Here is a 17,493-nt window from a genome sequence, read left to right as displayed (position 1 = left end):
TGTGAAGTTTAGTAGCACACAAAGTGTTCCTCCGGTAAACGGGAGTTGCATAATCTCATAGTCATAGGAACATGTATAAGTCATGAAGAAAGCAATAGCAACATACTAAACGATCGGGTGCTAAGCTAACGGAATGGGTCATATCAATCACATCATTCTCCTAATGATGTGATCCCATTAATCAAATGACAACTCATGTCTATGGCTAGGAAACTTAACCATCTTTAATCAACGAGTTAGTCAAGTAGAGGCATACTAGTGACACTCTGTTTGTCTATGTATTCACACATGTATTATGTTTCCGGTTAATACAATTCCAGCATGAATAATAAACATTTATCATGATATAAGGAAATAAATAATAACTTTATTATTGCCTCTAGGGCATATTTCCTTTAGATGGGTGCACGGCTAGAGGCTGGTGCAGCACGTACGGCTGGGACAAGTCGTGGCGAGTGAGCTCCAGCAGGTAGGTGTCCGTGGATCTCAAAAACTGACATAACCCAGCCTGCATGAAGCATATTGATGTTAAGAAAGTGGATTCGGCTGTGGAAAATAATTTTTGCTACCAATGAAATTTTACATCTTTTCTGACGCACTTGTAGAAGTGTGGTCCGCCTTGGGAGATGAAGGTGACCACCTTGTCACCACAGGTTGGGCAAGGAATCAGCAGGAGTATCTCGTCGGGCTGGGACAAAGAAGATGAGGTAGTCATCGTTCCCGAATCCCGATCTGGTTCCTGCCGACGAGGTTGAAGAAGATAATGAGAGGGGGGCAGAGGGGAAGGAATCTTCCGGTGGATCAGCTGGCGTTAGGTGGGAGACGTCTGATTCGTAGCCCAGGATAGGTCGGCCCGTCTGAGCCTCCTCATGGGGGGATGACAGCCGTCGCATTAAAAGGGGTAGTTGAGTGGCCCATGGTCTATGAAATATGCACATGTACATATGCGAATACAGAGAGATATACCTCGCGTGGTGCGAATCTAGGTGAAAATTGACGATGGAGATATACAGCTCATCTGAACTCGAGCTCAGAATAGGACTTTCGTGTTACACATGTCTTTTGAGTCCCATAATGAGAACATTCCTTGATGCCGACTAGTCCAAGGTCCAAGCACGCTACATGCATGTGTCTAACTCCTAGATCCAAGTGACATTGCATCCTCCTCCTTGCAAGTCTCAACATTTGAGAGATGATGTGGGCCAGAGACTATATGAAGCTCCTGTCCCTCGTCCCTCATCCCTTGTCCCTCCCAACCCCCTCGCGCCGCCACCCAGGGCGACGCCAGGGGGACCAACTCCTCGCACCGCCAGCCCTCCTGCAAGGCAGATCTCTGCTGGCACTGGCTGCGGTGGTGGGGGCGCCCGACGCCCAAAGGGTTAGGGAAGGAGGCAAGCGATGGATCTCCCATTAGGTGGCTGGGGCGCCTCGTGCGGGGTGTCTTCGTGCGGCAGCCACGGCAGCGTCCTGGCTGTGCGGCGGCAGCCGACGAACCCAGGGCTGGCGAGGTCCTCCGGTGGGATTCTCCGCTATGCGATGGGCGGCGGCGGCGGCCGTGGATCTGGCATCCCGGCCAAATCCGTCGTGGGTCGGCTATGGCCGGCCAATGGCGCATGATGGGGTCTGGGTGTGGCGGCCGGTGGTCCTCAACCGGCTTCCCGATGACACCATACGTCTACATGGCGAGGGTGTGCTTGGATCCAGTCAGCGGCGAGATCGTGGTGGCGCTACTTTTGGTGAAAATCGCACCGACTTCGGTCATGGCGGACGATGACGGCATCTCCGACGCCCCCTGTTGAGGCATCGTCGTTGCAAACTGCGTCAACATGATCGGGATGTTCCAGGGGAAATCCTAGATCTGGGTCTATCGGATCGTACGATGACGGCGCGTTCAGTGTCGTGCTCTCTCCTGAGGGCATCATTTTTGGAGCAGGAGCTGGCTGGAGGGGATGAGGAGGAGCGGTGTTTCATCTACCGCAAGGCCGACGATGGATCCCGGCGGCATGGCACTGCGAAGTTTCAGCGACGGGCGCGTGTGGATGGATACGTGCAGAATGGTGGCATTGTCTGGCGCTGTGGTGGCATCGACGACAGCTAGACCAGGCAAGGTAGATGCAGTAGTACAGTACTGAAGATGGATTGGTGGTAGGTGGCTGCGGCGGCCTCATACCCGGCAGGTGTCCTGGTTGAGGAGTGTGCCGGACTGGTGGGTGCCCCATACCGGGCAGACATCCTGGTTGGGACCTCGGGTCTTAGATGTTAGGTTAGGCTGCGATGTCTGTTTGGTATTAGGACCAGACTATCAGCATCCCTTCATCAACTGGATAGGAGTAGCGACAGATGTTGCCTAGATGGTGACTTTAGTCTTACTGGTGTATGACTTTGTAAGGTCTTGTGTGAATAATTAATAAAGTGGCTGCATGCATCGTCCAGATGCAGAGGCCGGGGGTCCTCCTCCATTTCTAAAAAAGGACTATATGAAAAAGACCGCACAACAACTAGATACATATATATCGAACTAAGATTGAAGGTAGTGTATCCTTAATATTTGCAAAATGAGACTGCAGGTTGGTGTGGTGGAGGTTAATGATCAAACTTTCTTTTAGTACAATGAAAATTCATATCCAAATTCAGCTTCAATTCTATGGTCGTTGTATACTACTATCATCCCAAATTTTCCCTCTGGTGTATCCCAAATTCTAGCATCCCAAATTTTTCAGAGAATCATCATCGGGATGAAGCTGTTGATGGCAGATGGAAGTCCAGAGGGCATAGTCAAGGACCTGAAGTTATTGATGGGATTGAACTTTGGCCAGATGGAGGCGTCATACTAGACAAGTCAGCATGACAACTTGACAGCTGAAGTGTTGAATGTCTTAAACTGAACTTCTGTTAACTTCATAAACGACGCCTCCTCAATAAGATAACTTTTGTCTAGGCATGGTGCCTGCCATGATGGTCTTACTTAGGCCAGTTACACAGGATTTCACACTCTTTGAACGAACATATTCCCTGACGCCTACTAGTCCAAGCACGCTACATGTGTCTAACATCTAGATCCATGTGACATCACTTCCTCTTCCTCGTAAATCTCAACATGTGATAGATGGTGTAGGCATGAGACCATATGAAGAAGACCACACGATAACTAGATAGATATATATCAAGCAAAGATTCAAGGTAGTGCGTCCCTAATATTCACAAAACGATATTGCGGGTTGGTATGGTGGGTCAACATTAAACACTTACTAATCCCAAATAACGATCAAAATATGTTTTAGTACAATGAGAACTCATATAAATTCAGCTTCAATTCCATGGTCGTTGTACTTGCATACTATCTTTTAGTAAAAAGGTTGTTAAGGTACCGTATAAATGTGATTCACTTAAATGCTTGTTGCATCCGGTATTTTTTGTTAGAAAAGAAGGATGACCTCCGGCCTCTGCATCTGGGAGATGCATTCGGCCATTTTATTGATTATTCTCGAGGACCTTATAAAGTAGAACAACAATATGCCTGAATCTGCCATCTTGGCAACATATGCCAGTACTCCTATTCAAATGATGAAGAGGTGCAAGTTGGGCCACATACCCAGACCTCTCACCTAAACCTAACATCTAAAGCCGGAGACCCCACCTGAGCCATCTGCTGGGTCCGGGGCTCAAACCGGTCCGACGCACTCACATGTATCGTCGACGCCATCTTCCACTGGTCCATCTTCAGACATATTAAGGTGACAACCTTGGCAGGTCCTCCGTCATCGGCGCCACCACGACTCCAAACGACGACCTCCACCTACGCGAGCCTTGGCAGGTCCTCCGCCATTAACGGTACCACGACGCCAGACGACGACCTCCACCTATGCGAGTCCATCTCCAAGCAACGGACGTAAATCCATGCTAGGATAGGGCCGCACCACCGCCGTCGCCCACCACCCACAAGCGCCACCTAACCCCAAGGTTCCCAAAGCGGCGCCTTCAAGAAGGTAACGGCGCCGTGAGCGCCGCCGCCACCCAACAAAGTAGGGCTTTCGCCCGGGAGACCTAGGGGAAGGTGAAGTGAGGAGATCAGTACATACCGACGCCTTCAAGGCGGGGAATGGCGCCCTCAAGCGTCGCCGTCGGCGCGGCCGGTCATGGATGTTGCTCGGTTGTGTCATTGGATTGACAGGTTTGATGGTTGAGATGAACTGAATCTGTCCATCTGAAACTTTTTGAATTGGTATAGATATAGATATAGATTATTTTTTATCTGCACACACAAAATGCTCAGCCCCCCTCCGCTCCAAGGGGCGACTCGGCGATCCAAACTTGTGGCCACACCCCTCGCTTCCCGCACCGCTCTCCAAGCCGTCGCTAGAGGGTATCGACGGTGAAGCCTGCTCACCCCCAAGGACAATGGCAGCGAGGCCTGTATGCTTCCTCCTTTGTACAGCTACTCCAACTTCCTAGCGGCCGGAAGAGTCTGACGCGGTGGTGGCTTCGTTTGTCTTGTTGCTCCCCGCCGCGTGGCCCTCTCAAGCTGTGGCCCGCCCCTCCACGCCATCTGTATTTTGTTAAAAATGGCGCCATATTGCTGGCGTCGACCTTCCATGCCAGGAATGTTATTTTTACAATGTTGGCACTAGTGTTTTCTACACTAGTGACCTCTACCCCAAGATCCAGTCTTGGGCGTGGCAGGGAGCGGTTTCTTTCAGCTACTGCATCTCCCCCGCTGCTCCAGCATGTGTTGCGGCGCCTCTCCTCGAGCTACGGTGATGACTTCGATGTAGTGGGTTTTGAGATCACGACGGTTACTTCCCCACATGCTTGTTAAGATAGTGGCGGCATGAGGCCTCACGACGGACCCCTTACAAGCGCTGCTCCTATCCTGGGGGCCCTGGACATGTGTCCTCCAATGTCATTGGCTTGCTGGTGCCATCTGCCGGCGCGGTTTCGACATCGCCAATCTGTTGCGTGTCCTTTCCAGTTTCTTCGGCTCACCGGTGCTACTTGTTAGCCGCGTTGGGATTTTCACGAAGAGAAAAGGATGAAGTTGTACAGTAGAGGTAATTATTTCCCTCAGTTAAGAACAAAGGTTATCAATCTAGTAGGAGAACCGCACAGAACCTCGTTTAGCAGCACCTGCACACACAAAAGCAAATATTTGCACCCAACGTAAACAAGGGTGTTTTCAATCCCCTCGGTGGTTATTTGCAAGAATCAAATATCGTACTGGTATTTTTGTGTTTTCATATATGTTAAAGGTAGACCTGGAGGCATAGTTTTCACTAGAGGCTTCTCTCTTGAGCACATATAACATACGGTGGGTGAATAAATTATTGTTGAGCAATTGATAGAAAAATGCATATTTATGATGATATTCAAGGTAATGATCATGTACATAGGCAACGTCTGAGACAAGTAGACTGACTCCTACTGCATCTACTAATATTACTCCACTCATCGACCGATATCCAACATGCATCTAGAGTATTAAGTATAAAACAGAGTACCGCCTTAAGCAAGATGACATGATGTAGACAAAGTAAACCCAAGCAATATGAATAAACCACGTCGTTTTATCCTTCATGGCAACAATACAAATACGTGTCATGTCCCCTAGCTACTTTGTCACTGGGATTGAGCACCGCAAGACTGAACCCATCACAAAGTACCTCTCTCATTGCAACATAAATAAATCTAGTTGGCCAAACCAAACCGATAGATCGAAGAGAAATACAAATGTATAACAATCATGCATCAAAGAATTCAGAAAAGCCTCAATTAATATTCAAAAATAATCTAATTATAAACTCACAATTCATCGGATCCCAACAAACACACCGCAAAAAAATATTACATCGGATAGAACTCCAAGAAGATCGAGGAGAACATTGTATCGAGGATCAAAGAGAGAGAAGAAGCCATCTAGCTACTAGCTATAGGCCCGTAGGTCTATGATGAACTACTCACGCATTATCGAAAGGCAGTAAGGATGATGTAGAAGCCCCCCGTGATCGATTCCCCCTCCGACAGAGTACCGGAAAAGGTCTCCAGATGGGATCGCGGAAGAACAAAGACTTGCGGCGGCGGAATAAGTGTTTTGGGTGGCTCTCTGGTATATTGTAAATATTTGAGAATTTATAGAAGCGGAATTAGGTCAAGAGGTGCCACGAGGGGCCACAAGCTCAGGGGGCGTGACCACCTCATAGGGCACGCCCCTTGAGCTCGTCGCCTCTCATGGCTCGTCAGGTCTTCTCCCGAACCTTCATGGGTCCCTTCAGGTACAGAAAAAATTAAGCTAAGGTTTTTTTTCTATTTGGACTCTGTTTGATATTGATTTTCTGAAAAGCCAAAATGAAGCAAAAAAATAGCAACTGACACTGGGCACTAGGTTAATAGGTTAGTCTTGAAAAATAATATAAAATTGCATATAAAACATTCAAAATTGATACTATAATACATGAAATATAGGACATGACAGCGACAGCCCACTTCGGCTCGTCCATGCGCCAGATCCAAAGCTCGTGTTCTGGTGGCGTTCGATGCCACCTTCCGATGGTATGCACAGCCCCACCCAGCACAAAGGAAAAGGTCACACGGCCCAGCCCCCCAACTCCCCCGTCGTCTCCACTTGACTGCCGAGTTTGTCTAAAAAAAAGAACTTGACTGCCGAGCTCCGCCGCATCTAGCAGCGGCGCACGCCCAAACCCTCGTTCGCCGGCGCAGATGGCAGCCGACGCTCTCGTCGCCTCTTCTTTCGCAGTTCGCGCGCCACGCGCCTGGTAGGCCCTCTCTCTCCTCAGGCTTACCTCAACGCCAGGATGAATCCTTAATCTTTCTGCTCCTAATCTGAGCAGATCAACCGCTCCTCGTCTCCACGTACGGCGATGGCGCCGGGCTCCAAGAAGGGTGTGGATGGGAGCGACCCGATGGCCACGCTCACCGACGACATCCTCGCCGATATCATCTCGCGCGTGCCGTACAAGTCCACCTGCTGCTGCAAGTGCGTCTCCAAGCGTTGGCGAGACCTCATCTCCCACCGTGACCGCCGAAAGAAGATGCCGCAGTCCATCGTCGGCTTCTTCTACCAAGGTTACAACAATTTTCGCTCCCCTAGAAAGGCTCGTTATTTTTCCAATCTGTCACGGCAACGCTATCCTCTGGTCGACCCCTCACTGTCGTTCCTGCCCAATTGCGAGCGCCTTGACATTTCAGACGGCTGCAATGGGCTCCTCCTCTGCTGCTGCTGGAAGTCGATTGATTCCGTGACAATGGATTATGTGGTGTGCAATCCCACTACTGAGAAATGGGTGGCCGTGCCTGCCACCAACTGGTCCAGCATGTCGAGTGCCGCTTGCCTGGGATTCGACCCGGCCGTTTCTTCCCATTTCCATGTATTTGAGTTCATAGATGAGGAGTCATGGGGTATAGGCGAGGACGAGCAAAGCGAGTACTATGGACGCATCCATACACTAGCAATTTACTCCTCCAAAGCTGGGGCATGGAAATATCGAACAGTTGAGTATGGTCCATTTGCGATACCCAAGAATTCACCCAGCTCATTTTCAAATGGGATCCTAAATTTGGCTGCCTATAATAATTTAATTGTAGCTGTTGATGTGGAAGGTGATAATTGGTGGCTTGTCATATTCCTAAGACACCGTACTATGCTGATGATATCAATGGCATATTTCCATCACAGGGACAGTTGTATTTTGTAAATAGTCCTGGTGATTCTGATGGTTCTGAATTATCAATCTGGGTTCTTGAGGACTTCGTTACAGAAAAATGGACTTTGAAGCACAATGTGAGCCACTTGCCGTTGTTTGGAACAAAGTATTCATCGTATGCGAATGATTATAGTGTTATTTCAATGCATCCAGAACACAGTTTGATTTTTATAGTCGGTGGACATGACAAGACACTAATGTCATATGACATGGATTCTAGACAGCTGCGTTTTATATGTCAACTTGGCTCTGAGTGTAAAGCTGAATTGCCTGCCTGTGGTGGCAAGACTCTTTTTTATCCACATGTTCCGTTGTTCTCAGAATCATTGGCGGGTGGGTACTAAATGTCTATTCAGCTGTGTTTTATGTTAACTTGGATCTGAATGTGAAGTTCAATGGCCTGGCTGCTGCATACCACAGCTTCATAATTGTCCATGTTTCTGATGATAGTTGACTTAGGTCTTCAATTTGGGCAGCAGTGACGGGTAGACATTTATGAAGTTCTGATAGTTTCTATTGGCGCTTGAGCACCATGTCCTTACTATTGCAGTAACTTAGTGACTGAACTTGCCTTTGTGTACTTGTGTATATTCATGGCAGTTAGCAGCCTATGCAGTTGTAGCGCCCTGCTACTTAAATCATGGATATTATGATCGTTTTGTTGAACCACTATTGCTGTCTTTTTATCTAAATTCGTCTCTCTTTGAGAATGTGTTGCAACTTCTGCATCTGGATATCTCTTAGTATGGACTGGATGTATGGGTCCGTTTTTTTTAACAATATGGACTGGATGCTTTTGTTTATCTCCAGTCAACACTGAAACGATCTACGTATGCGTTAAGTTATTTCTTCTGGAATCAGATAATACTGTTAAGGCTGTATAGTTTATGAAGTATGTAGCAGATGACCGGATCCACCTGAAAATAGGAGACCTTTGGTAGCAGATGCCGTCCCTGTATGCTAGTTTTACGTACTGAAAGATAGAAGCATCAAAACTCAAGCACGTGGGGACAATACTGAAGTGTTAAACAACTAGTAAGTATCTTGTATGACACAAATTGACAATTCTGTTATTGGGTTATCCTAGTGTGTTTTATCAAATGCACGACCTGGCTCTGCTGTAAGTGACACTTGAGAAGCCTGAAGGACTTGATGAGTTTTGACTTTTGAGTAAGCGGTCGCATTTAAACTGGAATTATCTCGTTTCTTGTAGGACCCTTTTATCTCGCAGTCTAAACTGGAATTATCTCGTTTCTTGTAGGACCATTTTACCATTTAATTGCATGATTCATTTATTGTGATATGTGATCTTCACATGGTATGTAGTGGATGATTGGATCCACCTGAAGTCGGATACTTTTGGTAGCAGATGCCTTCTGTGTATGTTAGTTTGAAGTACTGAAAGATAGCTATCGCAGCTGTAAAACATGTGGGGACTATACTGGAGCGTTAAACAAGTACTGCATGTATTCTTGTATGACATCAATCAACAATTGTTTTCTTGTCCGAATATATTTTATACATGTCTGGATTTTCTCTGTAAGTGACACTTAAAAAGCCTCAAGGACTTGATCAGGTTTGTGCAAGCAGTGTCAGTGCTTTTCTTAGCTAGTTTTATTACTCATCACTATTCTGCCTGAGAACCTTGTGTGGTGACTGCTCGTGCTCGGTTTTCAGGACTTCTGTATTTATGGCTGGCCTATTCTGTTATGTTTCGACGGGGCCGGTCATGTGGGAAGCCGAAACAACTCAAAATTCCATGTATGCACTATCATAATATATGGTGGAAGTTAATTTTCGGATCCCCCTAGAAATGATTTCTTTCTTGTAGTACTGTATTGAATCTCCGTTTGCTTTCCTGCTTCTTGATTGGAATAGTGCTGGCTCTAGTCATAGTAAGATATTTGAGCATTTCGCCTGTTGTATGTTAGGTGTTCTCGGCTGTTGATTTATTTTTCATGTACTGTTTATGCAGACCTAGCGCTCTTGAGTTATTGCTGTACATTTGTAGACGCTTCCCTGTCCCTCTGTTGGGTACAGTTCCGCTGGTATTTTCCCGTTCAGTCTACTGGGCGAGTACACCGGGGGTCATGGTTGAGCTGAGCAAATAGAGAATTGCATCTGCAGAATGGCGCCCCAGTTCGTTCATTTGGGTGAGATCGCTAGGTCAAGAAACTCATTCTTCATCGAGAGGTTCATAAACCCTGATTAATGATCAGTCCTGCTGATGGATGATGCTTGAAACAGTTCTGATGCTTTGGTTCGATGGTCTCATTCGACACATGGCAGTAGCTCCGTGTCGGTATTAGCCAAATTTGCAGTTTTTTTCTTCTTGAAGAAATGGTTTTGTGGTTTTGTTCTTTCAGCCCTTCAATCATCCAGGTGCTATATGATGAAGCAATGGAGCGTGGAGCTAAGATGCTGAGGATCAACGCTTCAAACATGATGCGAATCTGCACGGCACCAGGCAGGAAATGAGACGCTGGCGCTCTTCAGACATGTTGTTGGTCTCTCTTCTTCACCTCAGCGCTCCTGCCTGCCTACTACCTTTGGAGAACTTAGCTTTGGATGTGTGAGATGATCTCTGCTCCTGCGTGAGCATTTATCCTGGCCTGTTTAGCAAACTTGTTTTGGGCAGCCTATTGATCTGGTAGTTCTGCGTAGTTGGTATGGTGTCACTGGGTCGCGATGAACTGCCCGATGACGGGTGTTTATTGTGGGTTTCCCAGTGATGCTTTGAACTCGCTTTCCCCTTTCTAGGTTTCCTGGATGCTTCTTGAACTGTTGTATTTCCGTTATGAGAGTAATGGAAAGGGGTTATGCCCGGTTTAAAAAAAAACAGAAATTTTCCAGGATGAAGAAACCTAGCATACCCAACAAGAAGTCAGGTCGAGTGTGTTCTTCTAGTTTTCTCGACACGCAACTCTTGCTGTCCTCCAGAAACGCCGCATACTCCACGAGCAACTATCTGTCTAGTTGTGGTTCTTTTTGCAGTGGCCGTAATTAGGTCAATCACAACAATTATAACACTGCATCAATAAACATGTTCCTGGATGCCTACTATTCCCATGATGCTATATATATAGCTCCAAGATCCTAATGGTCATTGCTTCATCTTTTTCCTCTTAATTCTCGACATTTGGTATATATATATATATATATATATATATATATATATATATATATATATATATATATATATATATATATATGACAAATTTTATCTACAAGCACTTGTAGTTACCACCTAGCTAGCTGCGCTCCACGTGTCCTCCCCTCCCTCAACCGGGTCGACAAGTAGGTTAACGGGTGCTACGTAATCTGATAGGCACCAACTTCAGTTTTTACATTAAAATAATCCGGCAGCTAACGACGCACTGGTTCAACTACCTCCTAAATTATTGGCCAGAGTGTCCAGAAAATCTTGGTTACGTACAACAACTTGTCTATGAGATATAAGGATGCGAACGAGATGCTGATTATTCTTGTTAGGTAGAGGGAAATTTTCTAGTCAGAGTTGTTTTCGTTAAATAGGTAACGTTGGAACATTATCTTTTCTAGATTTTCTACACAATATAGTAAAGAATATAATACTTTTAAACACTTCGAGTATACTCATGTATGCTTGTAGTATGGAGTTTTCCAACATACATATAATTATTGGAGTATGGAGTATGTATTGACAAACTTTGCGTCAAATATCTTGGCGTATAAAATAGTACCGCAAAAGGTAGTATTGTGTATGTAGTATACTCTTTTTTGTTGTATGGTGTGTACATACTACTCTCTTTTTTATTGGTAAGTGTACATAATATTCTAGTTTGTATGGAAGTATAGATACTGCTCTTAGCTGTAGTATGGAGTATATCAAAATGATAGTATGGAGTATATGTGTATTTTCTTTTGAAGCTGGGCTATATAATTTTTTAATTCTGAAAATACCATATAACTTTTTTGAATTAAATATTGAGTAGTATATTCATCCAAAAAAGAGTATATCCAGAAAGTGGCACAGAATATATGTAAAAAGAGCGTATAATGGGTTTAAAAAGAATGTGGTGCCATTTTTAGAGAGTATAGAGTATATAGTATGCGCTCAAAGGAGTATATAGAGTGGAGTAATATTTTTAGAACGTAGGGAGTATATGGTATGTAAAAGAAAGTACGGAGTATTTTCCTTTCAAGGAAGTATGGAGTATATTGTACTACAAACAAATGTATAATACAAATTATGGAATATATCTTAAATGGCGTATGTACGCTGCTGGACGATCTCCATCAAGTAAATTCAAGGCAGGCTTTACGTACCAACTCTTAAGTAGTATATATGTGTATCTCTATATAAAATGTATGGGGTATACATATAGTATGTAGTATACAGTATTTTGTACACAGAAGTAGTAGTATGTAGTATGAAAAAAATGAGCATGGATCGTGTGTATCAAAAAATAAACTTCTTCGTTGATAAATTCATGAACTCCAGTCTGTGATTGATCCTCAAATATTGCCTAGGTGGATGTGGATGAGAGACCCAAAAACTACATCGTTCTTTTGGTAGGAATGTAACCGTAGATTTCTCTCAAGTCCAAAAGAATATCATGCATCATACAACCGCCATTATTGGATCTAGCAGTTCGTGAGCATGGGTCGTGCACGCGGGCGCCGCTACCATCGACGGCGATCGACAACGTTGCAAGGTTTGGCTCGTCATCATCGTTGATGGCAGTGAGTAATGTCGCATGTTCAGGAACAACACTGGTTGCCGTCTCCGTCGCGGTACAGTCACCCGCAAGTCGCCGGCGAACATCGATCAACTTTGTGCATGTCGTGTCGCTTCAACGCACTACTCCCTGCCGTTGCTCGTAACCTGTTGATCCACATGAAGCAATAGAGATGAGAGTTGAAAGAGAAAGCGACGGAGCATGGAAGCATGCAGCTTATGATCACCTTGACTTGCGTGGTACTCAGGACGACGTCGGCCAGCCGTGGTTTCACTGCCTCAGATGTGGCAGAAGAATAATCATGACGACGCTTCGCCGTCCAGCCGGTGAGAGTCACGACGACGACGCCGATCCGCCGTCTCCAGTTGTTGAGGGAAGTGTGGCCGGGCAGAACGGTAGGTCGAGAAAATAGAACCGTTTTGGTTAGTATCCGGATAAGAACGACGAATAGATAGATGCATTCAAATTCTTGGATAAGCGATGGCCACCAGTACGCCGTAGATAACCACCAATTAAATTAATAGTATAATTAGTAATAACACCAAACGGGTCGCGTGGAACCTAGACCCGTTAAAATTCTGTAGCATTCTAAGAAAGAAAAACTCAGATCTAAGCACGGAAGATCGACGGTGGATTCTTAGGTGGTAGTTACCACTAGGTGGTAGTATCCATTTTCCTATATATATATATATATATATATATATATATATATATATATATATACATATATATATATATATATATATATATATATATATATATATATATATATATATCGAGCTAAAGTTAAAGATATCACATTGTTATATTCACGGAACGGGGTTGGAGGTTCGTGTGGCGGGTACACATCATGAATATTTAAAGATCTCAAATCAAGATCATACTTTCTTAGGGAGTGTTCGGAGTCCCTCCGCTCCCAGACTCGGCTCCGTGGAGCCGGCAGAGTTGTAGCCTAAAATACTGAAGCTGGAAATTAGGTGCTCTGCAACTCCTCTAATTTCATGGATCTGATGGATATCCGAACAAGGCCTTAGAGTACAATAAAAATTCACGCTTCAGTTCTATGGTTGCTGTAGACTATCTTTAGTAGTAAAAAAAATTGAAGTGTAAATGCGAGTCAGTTTGATGGTCGTTGCATCCCATCTGGTATAAGGAGAACCACATGGTTGAAGCGATGATGTACTGATTCTTAAGAAGGTAGACTACCGCACAGTATATGCTAGGCCAACTAACAAAACAACAAACTTGGGAAGAACCACATACACAGAACCGAGCAAGCCGAGTATGTTCCAACGACACCCACAATATTGTTGAATTGCTACACGAACAATTCTCTTCTTAATCGAGTTTTTTTTTTAAAAAAGGGACTCCCCGGCCTTTGCATCAGAACGATGCATACGGTCACAATTATAGATAAATAAAGAGGTTCAACAAGGTTTTATAGTCTGAAAACAAAATAACGGCAGGCTCACAAAGAGCCACAACGCCAAAAACAATAGGCCCTAAAGCCACAACCGGCTGGCATAACAAAGATAGGTAAACTAATCGCTTATCCTATTACATGACCGCCATGGACGATGGTTACCATGTTTTAATCAACTATATGTTCGTCCAAAAAACATCAACGATCTCTAGTTTTATCTTTTCATGGCAAACGACAAAACCATTGGAAATTACATCCCACGATACGTGGCTCTAAGCACATGTACAGAACCAAATTAACACGGTTGATTGGATTACAGGACAGTAAGCAACCACGGCGACAACATGGGCACCCACGCTGCGCACTCCATCCATTCCGCTGCGCGTCAGTGTTGACTATCCGGTTGTGAAAATGGTACCGCCCTGACTGCTTGGTCCTTATGTCTGACCTGGCTGTGGTATTTTTTTTGTATGTAACGATTTATGCTACCATTGTCATTTCCACAAATATTTAATGCGTGCATCACCTCGACGCAGCATGCGGCTGGATCTCTGCGATCAGATGCCGCTGCGTCCAGAACATATTCCTAGGTGCCTACTATTCCGAAACATGCTATGTGTGTGTGTAATCCCTAGAACCCGAATGTCATTGCTTCCTCTTCCTCTTAACTCTCGGCATCTAAGAGATGGTGCAGGCGGGAGGTCATAGGAAGAAAATCACAAGACAACTACATGGATATATATGACGCTAAGATTGAAGGTACGTGTATCTAATATTTACAAAACGAGATCGAAGGTTGGTGTGTTGGGTGCCCACTAAGTATTTACAAGCCCAAATAAATATCACGATACTTTTTTTAGTACAATGAATATTCGTATATGTAAAAGCACGCCTAGTAATCTGATTGAGCTAGTGTAAATGTGATTCAATTCAATGGTTGTTGCATCCACTCGAAGGAGAATCACAAGGCTGGAGTGATGAAAATGAGTGAACAACGCAGGGCATCCCCAATGTTGTACCTTAAATGTACACTTTAAATGTCTGTAGACACGTCCAAACGTGTCAATAAACAGCTTTAGGGGAGCCAACACTAAATAAAGCGGACATAACATTTTCATTAATATTTAGGATTTGTTTTACATAAAAAAGTAACCAACCCTAGTCTACTCCGGATCGGACCACGAGCAGTTGATTCACGACATGGGAGGGCAAAAGGTTGCACTCCGGACATTTAGGATCTGTTTGGTGTGCGGTGTTGGAGATACCCCTGTATGTATTGATGCTAAATAAACGAACACAAGTGCATAATATGTCTTGTACTAATCCATACCTTACTAATAAAGGGGCTAACACTTCTTTCTCCCTAATTTTCGTCTGTTAATTTTGTGCGGTGTTCCTCCTGTCAGTTTCATTTGTCAAAGCCAAACCAACCGAGCGAACAGGCCCGTGCCTTGCAGCCCAATGAATCCGGCCTGCCGTACCTATCATGTTTGGGCAAAAAAAGATGTTATAATCCTTTGGATACATACAATATAGTGTAAAGCATCTTTTTAGTTCTTGCAGGAGATACAAGTAGCTCAGACGAAGGGCCGATAATATCTCATTATCTTGATGTGCTAGCTCCCATAGTTCATTGTTCTAATACTCCTCCAGTGTCGCTCGGTTAGCTCCATATTGAACAAGCGGTCAGGCGTTTTGACAACTAGAGGAGACCAACACATCCTAGAGGCAGTGGCATGAGAAATTTCTTGCAGCTGGGGATATGACAGCAGGCACTCTCTACCGAATGCACACTTGCTAGAAGTCCCAAAATTGCAGTCACTCTCTACCGAAGGCACACTCGCTAGAAGTCCCAAAATTGCAGTCACTCTCTACCGAATGCACACTTGCTAGAAGTCCCAAAATATGTCAGTAGGCAGGCCCTGGAGTTCTACAGCTGCTGCGGGAGGCTCAATGCTGGCAAGAAGGTCTGCAACCCTTAGAGATCTAGTTGTCACAAGGACCATGCTGCCGTGATGTCCATACCACAGTGGCGCTGAGAATATCCTCCATTCCTGACACGCGCTGGGTCATACATCATCCAACACAAGAAGAAACTTCTCTTCTTTCAGCTGTTGGCTCAATTCCACTTGAAGAGCATTTAAGCTCGCTAGTGAATCCGTTGCTTCTGCGGAGGCAGAGGTATGTTCCAGAATCTCTTTGGTCACCCTCTTTATGTCAAAAAGGTCAGATACACAAACCCAAATTCTCAAGTCAAAGTGTGCTTTAACCCTTGGGTCATTGTACACTAGCTGGGCAAGCGTCGTCTTACCGACCACGTCGATGCCAACTATCGGCAACACAATAAGATCAGTAGCAACAACCTGCATGGCAGATGATCTCCTACTCTTCTCTCTCAATCGCTTGGCAGACGATCTAGGCATGGCTGATGGCACGCCCAACAGACTGGTCACCCGGCCATGCTCTTCGTTGCGTCCAAACACCAGGGGCTTGCTGAGCACTGAGCTTGTTTCTGGCATGCTTGGCGCCTTGCCAAGCTGCCCGAGCACAACTTTAAGGCCCATGAAATTGAGCGCTCCCTCCATCTCGGCAACGACCTTGTCGAGCTTACTCTGGGCATCCTCTGCTCGTGCTTTGCTGCGGCTGATCCAAACTCTTGCACAATTAAATATGGAAGCCACGATTTGACCTGCGACACTACGGTTGGTGGCCTCCGTTTTCTGCTGCAGAAGACTGCAAGCACCTTTTCCAATATATACCCGTGATGAAGAAGCAACAATCTGCTACTTTTTTTTTTTGAAAAAGAATGATGACCCCCGGCCTCTGCATCTTGGAGATGCATGTGGCCATTTTATTGATTATTCTCGAGGACCTTACAAAGTAGAACAACAATATGCTTGAATCCGCCGTCTTGGCAACATCGCCTCTTCTTGATTTTTCGCAGCAATGCACCACATGTGGATAGATGGCTCCCTTGCTGGTTGTTGATGACCTCCAAGCAATCAGATGCTACGGCAATTCTCTTGACATCTAAATCTCGAGCTAAAGCCTCTACACATGCCATCCCTCCAAACAAACTAAAGCAGGTTCGGTCGGTCCTTGAATCATTCGTGTCGATGGTAATAGTCCCTGCTCATCAAGGAATACCACCACCAGCGCTCCTCTCTGCCCATCAGCGTTCATCTTCACCATACTAGGATCCGACTCGGGGGTATCTCGCTTATCGCCCGACGAATAGGCGCTGGACAAGCGCGGGATGCTGATGAAGAAGACGCCACTTCCAGGCCTGGCAAAATGTTTTTTATAGAGAACTGACAGGAATCTATTGACAAAGCCGAAAGTTGAAAGATGTCTGTAGAACTCATTTTCATGAATCGCTTTGCAGACGGCCTAAAGACACCATGTGTTAATCTGTTTTTTTTTCAAAAAAGGGGTTTACCCCAGCCTCTGCATCAGAAAGATGCATACGGCTCATATTATTAAAATTATAATCCAGTAACAAAGTCGCCAAGTATCGAGGTGCGAAAATAAACAAAAGACTCGAAAGAGCTAAAATCCAAAGCCACAACCGGTTGGCGAACACAATAGGAGCACTACATGCCTATCCTATTACATGACCGCCATCCAAACCGGT

At 45.2% G+C, this 17,493-nt stretch overlaps 1 long non-coding RNA gene and 1 pseudogene across 1 annotated transcript; one reads left to right on the top strand and one right to left on the bottom strand.

Moving 5' to 3' along the window:
- Positions 1-6,553: 6,553 nt before the first annotated feature.
- On the top strand, positions 6,554-8,852 carry LOC123059156 (putative F-box protein At1g30920; annotated as a pseudogene).
- Positions 8,853-12,152: 3,300 nt separating this feature from the next.
- On the bottom strand, positions 12,153-12,896 carry LOC123059155 (uncharacterized). The gene is made up of 2 exons (XR_006427374.1): positions 12,663-12,896; positions 12,153-12,582 (listed from the first exon to the last, which is right to left on the bottom strand). It is a non-coding gene; the product is annotated as an uncharacterized lncRNA (long non-coding RNA).
- Positions 12,897-17,493: the final 4,597 nt, after the last annotated feature.

Source organism: Triticum aestivum, chromosome 3A (genome assembly GCF_018294505.1).
Source record: "Triticum aestivum cultivar Chinese Spring chromosome 3A, IWGSC CS RefSeq v2.1, whole genome shotgun sequence".
NCBI lineage: Eukaryota > Viridiplantae > Streptophyta > Magnoliopsida > Poales > Poaceae > Triticum > Triticum aestivum.
This window is presented reverse-complemented; position numbering and strand designations above follow the sequence as displayed.